Source organism: Ischnura elegans, chromosome 11 (genome assembly GCF_921293095.1).
Source record: "Ischnura elegans chromosome 11, ioIscEleg1.1, whole genome shotgun sequence".
Classification (NCBI taxonomy): domain Eukaryota; kingdom Metazoa; phylum Arthropoda; class Insecta; order Odonata; family Coenagrionidae; genus Ischnura; species Ischnura elegans.
Genome location: NC_060256.1, coordinates 39,378,201 through 39,393,029, shown reverse-complemented (window position 1 = coordinate 39,393,029; position 14,829 = coordinate 39,378,201).

The window sequence follows — 14,829 nt, the reverse complement described above, 5'->3', positions numbered from 1 at the left end:
CTAGCGTTTATTAAAGTCCTTTATTTTTTGGGGGAAAACGAATTCCAATACCTATCCGTTTGGCAAGATATCTTACTTAATTTATCGATTCTGTTGGAGCCAGACATATAATGTGGTTATCATATGATGTCTTTCATATCAATATGATCATCATCATCAGTCAACAATCCTAAGATTGGTTTGACGCAGCTCTCCACTCCCCTCTCCTATCTGCTAGCCTTTTCATAGCGACGTAATTTTTCTCTTTTACATCCTTTATAACTTGTCCCATGTAAGTCATTTGTGGCCGTCCCTTTCCTTTCTTCCCTTCCACCTGTCCTTCTACGACTGTTTTCATGAGGCCATCATGTCTCACAATGTGGCCAACTAAGTTGTCCCGTCTTTTCCTTAGGGTTTTAAGGATACTCCTCTTTTCTCCTACTCTTCTTAGCACTTCCTCATTGCTTACTCGGTCAATCCATTTTATCTTCATCATTCTTCGGTAGCACCACATTTCGAATGCTTCCAATCTTGACTTCTCTGCTGCTGTCAACATCCAAGCCTCGCTTCCATAGAGAAACATGCTCCATATGTAACATCTGATGAATTGTTTCCTTACTTCTATGCTAGTATTCTCAGCATATCAATATGAAAGATAATTAATCTTAATTGCTCCAGCAACGTAAGACTAGCGTGTACCCTAGGAGGCTCTAACGGCTCCCACCATAAGTCATTTAAAATTTGTTTAACTCTGTCAGGGAGCCACCTCACACTATGAGAATTTTTCTTTAAGAATGTCAGATAGTACCCAAGCACTACCTACAAGGCTATCAAGCTAAGGAAAGAATGTCCTCAGGAAAAGTGGAAGCCGTAAAAATCAACTATAAAACGTATGTGACAGCCAGGAAAACAAACTGAGGAACTCCAGTCATAAACAAGGAGAAATCTTAACAAAATGAAAAACTATAACAATATTTAAACCATACAAAACTCAAAATTAAATAATTCATGTCATCATTAACCTTAAATAATTAGGAAAAATGAGTGGCAATGACTCTATTCCTAACCACCCTCCCTTCACGTTGATCACCTTCAATATTTGGTTGAGGACCTTCTTCAACTTCTATTTCTTCTTCTACTTCTTCCTCAAGTTGCACATTTCTATCCAAACACATATTGTGCAGGACAGCGCATGCATTTATAATTCTACTTGCCTTGTTGGGCATGTAGTGAAGAACACGGTGTTTCAATAAGCACCTCCAACGACTTTTAAGAAGTCCAATGCATCGTTCAACAGTATTTCTAGCTCTCCTCAGGGCTCTGTTGTATCTATCCTCAGGGGAATTTGGCATCACCATCCCTAAGACAGGCGTAAGTAGCCAAGGCTCAAGCCTATATCCACTATCACCTGAATAAATGAAGTATGTGGTTACTAGATTTTACGCTCTTATATCTGAAAAATATGAATATTTCTCAAAGAAACTCAAACTATCATATTTATAAATTAATCATCCTTTAAATTGTAGAATATCAAGCTGCAGAAATCTTATCATCTACAATGGTAGTTAAAGTAAAAAAGTATATTCTGTCAATGCATTCCCTACAAAAGGTGTTATAAATGTAAATAGGAGCTCAATATATTCAATTAACATGATGAGACATCACTTGCAAACATATTTTGAAGGATTGCAGAGCTACTTATAGAAATTGAAGCAGTTTAATTAGCACACTTGCTGCTGTTCTAACACATGTAGGCAGAATTAATTATGTCTGACTGTGCATTAATACCAGCAAAAACTCATGCTGGCCTATTCTCAACTTTACCTATTCTCAAATCTGACATAAATTAAGCCTGCAACATGGTGATATTTTGAATTGGATGTGTGACAAGGACATAAATGATATTATATGCACAAATATACTGATTTCTCAATGATAATAATACACAAGCATCTACAATATGATTGTACCTCAGCATGGTGAATGAAGTTCTTAGTAATGTTATTGATGGCACAATTTATCAAGTGATAAATAGCGAAAGACCATTAGTTAGATTAATTAGACCATTTAAAAGGGTGATTTGAAGGAGGACCTACAATGGCAATATGGGTACCATCAATTACTCCAATAGTGCCTGGGAAACCATATTTCTCAAAGAATCTGAAGAAAACACAATATTAAAAAACTAATGCGTTGAGCAAAAGACAATGTAAACATCACTAAGTCGACATTGATGACCTCAAATCTGCTAGTTCAAACTACCCTTAAATATTTATCATTCTCGATAGTAAAATTATATAAGAATAATATATTATGTCAAAAATATTAGGTTATGGAACCATTACCGAGTAGCCAGACCTTTGACCTCTGCTGGACATCCACCATGGCCTGCCTCAAGGCAGAATTTCCAAATATATATGCATCATTGGTGGCACCCGGGTACTTGGAATTAATATTTAATATGCGTAGGTCTGCATCACATACCTCATGAAAGAATTTGATAGTGCAGTAAATTTTATAATAGATTTCTAATTACAAGCTTGCAATAATTACGAGATGCTTCTGAATTACTTAAAGGAAACTAACTTAATGCCGAAAATTAGAAGTTTTTCACCTAGGAGGTGAATCACACTATATAGTATGGTAAAACTGCCAAACCACACAGGAGTTTAGTTTCAAATCCTTATAATAATTTATAATAATTCAGCAAATTTATCAAATGGTAAGCCTCCAAGATAAATAGTATGACTACTTTATATTATTTGCTTCTATTATAGGTTTTTATATTATTTGCTTCTATTATAGGTTTTTATATTATTGGCACATGCACAAGGTAATATTATGCAAGCAATTACCAACTGCACATTCACCGAGTGGTATCTTTTATAGTTATAGTAGTCCCTTTCCCTGTAAATAGGGTGATTTGAAGGAGGACCTACAATGGCAATATGGGTACCATCAATTACTCCAATAGTGCCTGGGAAACCATATTTCTCAAAGAATCTGAAGAAAACACAATATTAAAAAATTAATAAGTTGAGCAAAAGACAATGTATAAATCACTAAGTCGACATTGATGACCTAAAATCTGGTAGTTCAAACTACCCTTAAATACTTATCAATCTCAGTAGTAAAATTTCCGAATCATCATACACATTAACAAATACCTCTGTCTTAAGGAAGCTATTGAGTTTGGTGACAGGTCAAAGGTCACCCAGCGGGGAAGAAGATGGTCATTTATTAAATTCGTCACCTCCTCTATACTTCTGCTGACGGAACTACGGTTCATTGAAGTAAAACAATCTTCTGCAATGTTAGACTGGTATGGTCCACCTGCGAAAAATCTTAATGCTGCTAACACCTGAAAATAAATGACTCTCCAGATTTAATGAAAGGAATAAACCACGCCACTAATCACTCTATAATTACAGTCAAATAGTCAAGCGAAGTTAAAATAAATCTCATTCCCTCATTTTTCCGTGCGTAAAATACATGTTCACTAAAATGAATTTATGGACACACTCGAAATGAATACCATCCACAGAAAATGTACGAAATACTCATCAATTTCCATTGACATTCGATAAATTAAAGATTTCTTATAACATCGCTTGTGTGTAAAAAGTTTGATAGAATTCATATTAAATAAATGGGTCAGTCACAAGATTTTGCACATCATGATATGCAAATAACTGCAAAAATAGTACTTCCCCAGATGCGAATTCATTCAGCAACCGAATTAATAAATCTGCACATATACACAGCTGCAGTGAATTAATTGAAAGTTTCTAGATTTCACAGCTCTACTTCAATTTCATTCTCAAAGAGAGGTACATCTTCAGCTATATCACTTCACGCAGCAGGCCGTATTTACCAACTAGACAAACATTTCTAAACAAAAGGTTCACTGATATGCGCGTATCGCGGTGAGAATTTTATTTTGGCGGCATTTTCAAGCACTCAAAAAAGAAGATTTTCATTTCTGTTCACTTTCTATACGCCACACTTGCCTTATGAAGCTTTTAACTTAACTTTAAATTGCCAAACTTCTAGTCATATGTTTTTCCCATCTAATATAGCCATTCAGATAGCTTTTGCAAACAGTATAAGCTATCTCACAGCGCTAAAAAGGGTGTCTCTCTCTCATTGATATATCTTCACTTAAAATCTTACAAAATTACTCACAGATATTATGAAAAAGTGAGTAAAAAAGCCAACTTACCTTTGTTTACATCGTAAGGGCCGATTTTCGTGGCACTTGAGGCGAGTATCCCTCAAGTTCTTCAATTAAATTTCTCGCTAAATTTTTGGTTAGGCGATATAAACTTTTAAATTCATTATCGCTCAACAAAAATGGATCTTCTCGTCTCCTATATCTTCTTTGCCGCCCTTCATTCAAAAGATCTTCTTCATCAAAATTTCGAAGCCTCGCAAAATTAAGCATAGCGTTCGCCATCTTATTTATCTTGTTGCTAATCGGAATACCCATTCCGGACTGTCTATCCCGGGTGAAATAATTCCGCCCGTGGATACCGGGTGGAATTATTCCGATAAGTTCAAGCACACCAAAATTCCGATTCCGTCGAAATCAGACGGAATTGTACCACGTGACCCCTTGGTTACTGGGTGGAATTATTCCGCAAGATTTCGAGCACACCCCCCTTATCTTCTCTACGAGGTTTAATTTAATTCGGAACATCGGGCGGTTATTGACAAGTAAATGATTTAATTTATGTACTCTAATAGTTTATTTTAACTTTTCCATGACGTCGTAAATTAATTGGAAATTTTATGTTTTTACGTACTTCAATTAATGTCTCCGATGCGATATGGTTTCCTCAAAAAGGGTAAATTTTCGAACTGATATTCGGGTGTTTGAGACGAGAGGAGATATCAAAGATGACTATGCATATTTGCTTTTTCTTTCAAGTAATAGTGAAAGGTTTGTGATGATGAGAATGTTTTTGATTGAGAATATTAAGGTACTTATTTATTTCATGATTTACGTGTTTTTTTAACTGTTTACCTAACGACTATTATTAAGACGTCGTATTGAATAAGTAGTGAAAAATACGGGGCCGATTGTGTAACATTACGTTCGAACGTAAAGATCCGGTTACCGTGGAGTTTAGATCAACAACTCGAAAGCAATTGAAGGAGCGATTGTGTAACATTACGTTCGAAAGTGTTCCGGCTCTCGATCGGAATCATCTTTTCGTCAACACATCACTTGACGATAAGGCTATCGAATCGTTCGCAGGTGAGGTTTGGGATGGAATTAGAATGTTTATTACCTTTCATGGTCACGTTGTATGTCTTTTATTTGGGATTAAGTGTATTATGGAATCAATTATATTTATAAATCGCAGTGTTATGTTGATAATTACGTGAATTAGTGGTGAATTGACATAAATAATTGCAATTTGTGCGTGTTGGTTCACTATGATATAAAGATGAGCAAGTTTACATTTTCTTCGCTATGTAATGTGTGTGCAATTGAAATGAAATTATCTTTTGTGGAATTAAGTGAATTAAACATTCTATTTAATTTATACATCATTGTGTTATGTTTTTAATAACGTGAATAAGTAGTGAAATTACATTGATAAATACAATTTGTACGTGTTAGATTACTTTACGATACAAAGATGAGGACGTTTACAATTGCTTCGCTATGCAATGCGTGTGCAATTCGTAAGAGCAATTCAAATGAAATTGTCCTTTTTGTATGCTTGATTTAAACGTGGTTCCACTATAATATATTAGCTAAATTATAGCTGTGCTATAATACTTTGCCAAAATTATCTTCTCTACGAGGTTTAATTTAATTCGGAACATCGGGCGGTTATTGACAAGTAAATGATTTAATTTATGTACTCTAATAGTTTATTTTAACTTTTCCATGACGTCGTAAATTAATTGGAAATTTTATGTTTTTACGTACTTCAATTAATGTCTCCGATGCGATATGGTTTCCTCAAAAAGGGTAAATTTTCGAACTGATATTCGGGTGTTTGAGACGAGAGGAGATATCAAAGATGACTATGCATATTTGCTTTTTCTTTCAAGTAATAGTGAAAGGTTTGTGATGATGAGAATGTTTTTGATTGAGAATATTAAGGTACTTATTTATTTCATGATTTACGTGTTTTTTTAACTGTTTACCTAACGACTATTATTAAGACGTCGTACTAATTCACACTCGTCAATTTTTATTTCTTGCAAATATTCAATATGCTGCGGCATTGCTCCTTGCAGACACTCAAAGGCGAAGACTAGAGCCTATCAATATCGAATATCCGTTCATATATTTCCTCTAAATGGATTAAGTCAATTACAAATTATACAATTTAATATTTAGCGAATTGCAAAAGGTACGTAACGGACACTTACCGCGGCATTTCAAAATAATCAGCGATATCTGAGTAAAAACTACTTATCCCAAATATCAGCTACGCTCCAACGGAAAGGAAGGTATTTCATATTGAATTTAAAGAGATTGTTTAACACGCAAAATAAATTCTTTCGATAATATAAACCTAATTGGCCAATTGTCTCTGAAACCAATATTGTTAACTTAGTTTCGCTGGTTTCACTTTTCAAAACAAATAAACACAGCCACTCTCAGTCTTACTGCGCATGCGTCCAAGGAAAACAATCGCGTAACGTATTCCCAATTCCAAGTAAATATGACAACGTCGTAACTTTCGATTGCTTGTTGACGATCGTCCATACACAATCGCACTTACAGCTAACGTTCGAATACCGGGAACTCAATCGAGAGTGAACGCATCTGTAACGATCGAAAGGTAGCCAAGTTACACAATCGGCCCCATGAATCACTGAGCAAGAAAAGTGGATCACAATCCTCAATCAGACGGGTAGGGGAAAGTTGGACAAAACGGGGTACTTAACAAATTAATTGCCATATCTCATAAACTAGGCAATGATTCTCTGGTAATTTTTGTTGAAAAAATGCTTAATATTTCTGCTAGAAGTTGACGACAATGAAATAAAATTTTAATCAGCTGAAACAAAGCTAATTAATATTTTCTTGTTATATGTCAAGTACCCCATTTTATCAGACCGGTCTGATAAAACGGGGTAATAGGTTTTACGATATATTTGTAGGCATAGTATGTCTAAATAATTGTTTTTCAAGCGATCAATATATACCCTAGTCACAAAATCCACATTTATTTAGTTTATCATGTACATCGTCAATACCAGCGCACTCTTCAGGAGCCCATTCATTGCGATTAAAGCATTTTATCCACGCTTCTTCCAATTTGGACTTCGAATTAAGTTCATTGTTGTGAATGCAAGAGGTGTTTCTATTTTCTTCCTCTTGCTGTTATGCCGATGACTAGTGTTCTTCAGCAGTTTTCTTTGTCTTCTTCTTCCTACCCTCTAAATGAGGCTTTGGAGACTTACCGGCAGCTTTCATGAATGCTGTTCCATACAGCCCTGCAACTTGACTGATTGTGATCACACGCCCAGGATGAGACTGAAGCCACTTCCTTGCCTCTTGAGGGTAATAATTATTTAATGGTGCCATGAATGCGACATCTAAGGGTTGCATTCGATGTGTGCAATGTGGTGGAAAGCATAATAGATGGACGTAATTTTCTCTAGCCATGTCAATTAACCTAATGCTTTTGGTGTGTGTTGCATGTCCATCCAAAAGCAGAAGCACTGGCTTTTCTTTTGTTGGTTTGGAAAATTCAATGAAATGCACAAACCATTTCAGGAATATATCCTTCTGCATCCATCCACTAGGGAGATATTCTGCCGTTGACCCTGGTGAAGCATTATCAAGCAGTTCCGGTTTAGCTCTCTGATGGGGGAACACAGACATTGTGGGCATATAAATCCCTGAAGCACTCATACAGGTCTCTGCAGTCACTAGGACACCTCTCTCTGCTGTCACTAGGACACCTCTCTCTGCAGAAACCAGAGCCCAGTTCGGGCTTTATTTAACCCTGGCCTCGAGAGTAGTCTGCGGGACGGCGAACGATTATGAAGCTTTTAAATAACCAATTTCGCCGTCCAGAACCTATGCTACGGCATTTTTCATGCTTTCTTGTAGCCATGACTGTCTTTCGCGGTATGCTTGGTTTCGCTAGGTAGGGCCTCCTTCGCTTCTATAGCGCTGGAGTGTTTTATCCCTATTTCCCTCCCTTCCATTCCTTTCCTTTCCCTGGAGGCGTCGGCGGGCTCCGATCGCGACGGCGCCTCTTTCCCTTTTTCCTTCCTCTCCAGCCCCTCCCTGGGTGTCCTGGCGTATAAGCCTCGGGCTTGGTTCCGGGCCCCGGTGCGTTGTACCCTTAGCAGGGTTCACCTTGAACCCTCAGAATTCTTGTCTTTCGCGGTGGCGCCTCCTACCTTGTTCCTATCCGTCCTTCCCTCTCTGGGTGCAAAGGAGAAAAGCTAGCGCTTACAGGCCCTGCCTCAGGAGTGTAACCTTGCGATCACGCCCTGGAGTCTCGTTTCCACTGTCTTTCTGTCTGATCGCGGCGGCGCCTCCTTCCTTTCTCCTTCCTGTCCTCTGCCTTCTGCGGTGCAGAGGTGAAAAGCTCGCGCTTACAGGCCCTGCCCCAGGAGTGTATCCTTGCGAGCCCACCCTAGAAGTCTCGTTTCCACTGTCTTTCTGTCTTCCTTTTATAAGGAGCCATATCGGCATCTATGGCACAACCAAGCCTTGTCCAAGCTCATTAATAATATAATGTATTACTAATTAAAACAATAGTGATAACAATTATGATAACTATGATAATTTAGTGTGGTATTAAACTAGTTGTAATTCAAGTCAATCGTTCAAACTGAAACTCAAAGTCGGTTGCATAAAACGGGGTACTACCCCGTTTTGTCCAGCTTAGTAGTACCCTGTTTTATCCAACCAAGCCATTTTATGAAGCAGACGACCTCAAGAGAAAAGGAGTGGAATATTCATATTGAAATATGCATTGTTACATGGAGAAAACAATACTTCATTTGCAAAAAAAATTACTTTTAAATCTTCAAATGAAGGTATTCCAGATACAATCACCCACTTCAGAGTCAAAAATTACATCGCACCACACGAAAAAGCATTTTTTAGTGCAGAAATTTCACACGTGCACACAGCGGATAGCTCGTACTGTCAAAATGGTTGTGAGGATCTATCGAAGAAGGTAGAGTGTTGAATGGAAGATGTCAGCACATACCAGAATAAAAAACCACGATACCCCGTTTTATCAGATCACCCTGTTTTATCCTACTCTCCCCTACTATCGAGAATCACTAATTGGCTACTGCGAATGACTTTATTCAGTCAGAAGTCAAAGGATAATCCTCGGGATCACAGGAATATATCATGAACACATAGCCTACCTTAAGCTGTAAATCGTGCTGGTGTAAGCCAGGTACGTCCAGGGACTTAAAATATTCAGATAGATAGTTGGTGACTTCGTCTTCGTTTGTCACACAATTAAAAGATTTGAATTCATGCAGAGTGCCAACTATATGATCCTGATTTACCAAGTTTGAGTCATCCACATCTTCGTTCTATGCCGTCAAAATTGCTCGCTCAATCAACCATTTGTGATTTCTGTTGTGATCAGTCATATTGGGGAACACTTTGTTGATGAGCTCACCTTCCGAGGAAGTGAAATCAAACTGCTCCATTCGTCACTTTCATTGCATTTATAACCTCTTAACTGATACCAATACCGCAATCAAGCCGTTTTCCAAATCTGCTATTAATAAAAGATGTTATCCTTCAGTAATCTCCTGTTTTTGGCAACGTTTTATTATCCAGCCTGTAATCTAGCAAATGATATTTTCCTTGATAATGCCATGGACGGCCTCCAAAACCCATCTTAATTTAGTCACGAATCTGGATTGATTCGATTCTTCAGTTGTCAATTGAGCTCGCTTGCCTTTCAACGCTGGCATCAGTACACTGAACTTCAGATCATTTTCTAAGTATGATACGACATCTCTTTTTTTAGAATTTTTATCTAGAATCAAAATGCCACCTTTTTCCATGAGAGTTTTCATTGGATGTGCCGATTACAAGATTGATTTCAGAATATCGGCATCGTTTTGTGGTTGGAATTACAATCGGCATGACTTTGAGCGTTAGTGAGAGGACTAATTATGTGCAAGAAGGAATGAAACGGGTGATATGAGAGCACAGGTCATGGAAAAACAGCAAAAAATGGCCAAAATCGCATATTTTATTGTTTTTCGCGTAGTTCCACCACCTAAATGTTCCTTTTTTATTACATTAGCCGAAAGGTATGAAAATACTCCTTCGACGCCATTTCTCCTTAAGCCACTGAAAAGTCGTGAAACAAATTGTGCATCTGCTCCATGAAGAAAGCCATCACGTGGCGCAAACTGCATTGAAATATATGCTTTCTATTACGAGATATTTAAAAAACAGTGGAAATCGAAATTTCGAGCCAGCCGGCCCTGGTGGGCCTCTATCGGGCTGGAAGTGTGGGGAGGTTAGTCCTTTTTGATCCCAATTCCTATGCTCCATGTCCGAGAAAAATTCTGGAGGGGGGACTTTTCACCCTCTTATTCGGCTATGCCCTTTAAATACTACTACTGTAATCCACAGAACTTGGAAAGTCTAAATAAAATTACCAAATAATGGATAAGCTTTCCATTCAAAATCATTCCTCTCTATCGCCGTTACATGGGCTTCCATTCTATGCATTTTTCAATACTTTTTTCGATAGTTCCCTTCTTCTCACTGCTTAATTTAAACATTTTGTTCAGGGTAGAGGTGGATTTAGTTGAACTAACTTCACGAGTCTTGTTCGTTGCAATTTCATGACCAGCAGAATTTCACTCCTATATATTCATAGTCATTTCAAGTAGTACATCGTCGATTTTCATAAAAGGGAGGGATCAATAGAACCAAATTGTTCAAAGCTGAATGCCAATATCACAAGACCCCAAGTACGAAATGAAGGCTGAAACACTCATTTACGTTTACGCACATTTTAGCACTCATTTATTTACGCACACGTTAAAGATTGCGTAATAGGTAATTTTTGCGAAAGAATATGCTGACCATGTAGAAAAGGCAGGAGTGTGGTAAAATAGGCAGCAAAAGCTGTTTTTAACGAGTCAAAATCTATGAGTTAGCATTTTAGATTTACACAAGGGTGTTAGACCTTGGGTTTAAAGCGTTTTCATTAAATCTTTCATTCACTTAAGCAACTCAATGAATGGAAGTTTAAATGTACACAACCTTACAAGGTGGAACATATTAAAAACAAATAATTTTGCAATTTTTAATTACACGTGAAATGTGACTCCAGACCTCCTAGCTTCGCTTCGGTAGGTGCAGCCAATAGCTGAACAGGTAACCATTACGATGGTTTTTTATATTTTATAAATGTTACTTATTAATTATACTCTACGAGAAATATCCGTATATATTTTATAAATATATATAGATACTCATAACAGAATGCAATACGCTTCCTTTTACGTTAGGAGCAATCAGCCGTGCAAATGGCCCTGTAGTCGACCCACCCCTAAAAACGTATCTCTACTGTTACTTAACTCTGCTAAAGAAAGAAAGTCCCTTGTCTTCACTGGTAGTGATGGAGAGAGCGCACTTCAAGGGTTGTCTCGCTGCAAAGGACCGACCTAGAGGGGCGGAGGGCGTCAAGTGGGATTTTAAACGTGTGCCCATATGGGAGAACCCCTAGGGCATATTCGACAAGGGTGCGTGCTTTGTCGGAGAGGGGGTGAAGGCCAACCTGGATGTATAGCGCATTTCTCGCCACTTGTAAAGGAGATGCGTGGACAGGGAAGAGTTTCTAAAAAAAATTAAAAAAATAAAATGAGGCGATTAAAAAAACACGAAGCCCCGACGTCTGGCATCGACCCGCGGACTTGGTGCGTGCATGTATGCGTTTTAGCCGAGTTTCCCCGCGCGCGTGAGCAACGGAACAAGTGAGGAGCGCCTCTCGTCTCAGGCGTTAAGGACTGCAGAAGGAGGAGGGGGAAACGTTTGATCGCATGGACTTTTTTTTTCCTCCCCTTGCAGTTGGCGTCGTAGTTTCTGAACCTCCACTCATGAAGACCGCCTTTTGGTTCATGATTAAAAAAGGCCGTGTGCCATGTTGCTCGATAACTTAGGAAAGCCCGCGTGTTTCTCTTGTTCTTTATTGCGCGCAGCTATGTTTTTTGGTGCGGAAGGCATTTGGAGTCCCGGAAATCAATTGGTTTGACTTATCTGCCCATGTAGATGCTGCGGGTGATGTTAACATAAAGACCTCAGATGAAGTATTTGGGAGTTACGATATCTTCGTTGAAGTGACATTGGGTGTACCGCAAGGAGGCATCATCGGCCCCCTTTTTTCATCATATACATAAATTACTCGTATGGGCTCTTATGGAGAATCGTTTCCCATGTTAATCTTCATAAGGCCGGGAGCGCAGTGTTGCCAATGGCAGTATGAAGATTATTATTGCGCTATGCACTGTTTAACAATGAATTCTAATTAATAATAATAATATATAATTTATTCCGTTTACAATCAAATATTACATTTTAGAACATACTTAAAGAATTTTGGAATATATAGGTACCCCTTTGAGTAGTTTTGGGGCTACCATCTTAAACTTTTTACATAGGTCTGGTGCTAGTACACATGAGAAGTAAAATTTATTTGTATTCAGTTATTTGTTCTATTGCCGATTGCATTCATTATTACAAAACATATTTCAAATATTTGGACAAGGATAACTATTTTTCTTATTTTTCTTATATAAACGCATAATTACATACATAGAATATACAATATACCTTTTATTGTAAACTTTTTAACCCACCTTTCTTAGTAGAAACTCTACTTCCTCACACCTCATAAGCCATTTTTTTTACAGCGGATGCAAATCCCCATCTTTTTTCCGAGTTTGCTACATTACTCGGCAACATGCTAAACAATTTAGGCCCTAAGTAATTGTATGACTGTCGATAAATTTCAGTCGTTGGCCTAGGTGTATGGAAGTTTCTCCAAGCTCTAATGTCATAAGATTGTGGTCGGGCCTTTTCACCACTACGGTTATAGAATATTCTAAGGACTTTATAAATGAATAAATGCCTTAGTGGGAGGACATCTAATTTTTTGAATAGAGGAAATGAGTGGCTTTTCCTATACGATCGTGTTATAACCCTGATAACCCTTTTTTGCGCCACTATCAATGGTTTAATGTTGATAAAATATGCTCCACCCCAGCAGGCTATTCCGTATTGCAATCTTGAATTAACGAGAGCATAATATACCATTTATAACACTGATTCAGGGCATATGTATCTGAGGAAGTGGAATTTTCTTACAATAGAAATCATTTCTGATTTTAATTTATTTATGTGAGACTTCCATTTACAATTTTGGTCAAAATATATACCTAAATATTTTATGTGACTAACCTGTTCGATCAAAAGAGAAAGAGACGCTGCATTCATTGGTGCCAATAGTTTTTCGATAAAAAATATAACTCAGGATGTAAATAACATTTCCTTAAGTTTCCATTACAAAGGTGTCTTTTTGCTTTATCTTCTTCTCATTATTGTCGCCTAACCATTGTTTATATTGGATTGAATCTTCTACAAAATATTCTTCTTTGTCGTATGTCGTAGGTCCCTATATGCTGCGTATCAAGTAAAAAGAAAACTGAAACGTTATTTTTAGCGAAAAAGCCATTAACTGATATCATCTAGGTTTTGATCTTAGGAAAAAATATTATGACGTCGCTGGGCCGGGCTTCTTGCTTTTTCTTGCGCGCAGAAGAAAAAAATCCAGGGCGGGTAAGGAGCTTTTTGTCAATGCATACAATGAAATATATACATATTCGTAAGATATACTGAACAGAGAATATTCGTACGTCGTAGCAGAAGTGTTTTTATTTCAATACATTGATACACGACAGAAAGCAAATTTTATCGGCTTGGAAATATGACGCAAATTTCGCCTTGGGTGTTTCCGTCCCGCCGCAGAATCCAAGAGATCTCATAATCCGTGCGAAGGACTACCCCTTCCAGTGCATGCCTTCCCAAAAGGGCGCTCTGGGTATATCCTCAAGTTCTGTTCATAGGGTACCATAAAGGTACGTTTTCATAGACGCGTCAGAGGCGCACTCGCGCGACGATACGCGTCATGTATTCGCGTGAACCGTTCACATGCAAGCGAAAGCGAACCTGCGCGTAGGATGTGCTTGCGCGACATCTACGGCAAAGGAGAAATTACTGCCATTGAATCCTGTACGAATGGAATGGAGGTTCAATGCCTTATTGGGCCTTGTTTTACTAAGAAGACGGCGATATGCAAGAAAAAGGTGGTGGGTTCGCCCAATATTTGAGGAACGCAGAAGGCAGGGAGACTACCATCATCTCCTCCAAGAGATGAGGCTTAATGACCGCGAGTAATTTTTTAACTACTTAAGAATGTCCCCAGAAATGTTCGATGCGTTGCTGGCAATAGTGGGACCTTCGATAACGAAAGCTTCTTTGCCTCGAGATGTGATCTCACCAGGAGAACGGCTAAGAATCACTTTAAGGTGAGTTTAAATTGAATTGAATACCGCTGAGGTCTTTTACTGCTGATGTTAGTTCTAAATTTACTACAGCAGTAGTAAATTAATTCTCTAAGCAGTTGTAACATTTGATTTCTGCGTTCTCTGCACTTAGGTTCTTAGCAGCTGGGGATAGCTTGGGCAGCTTATCATACCAATACCGTGTGGGAAAAGCCACCATCTCTAATGTGGTAAGCGAAACCTGCGAAGCTCTATGGACTTGTTTAAGATGCAGAGTATTTTTAGTGCCTTCCGTTGCCAATT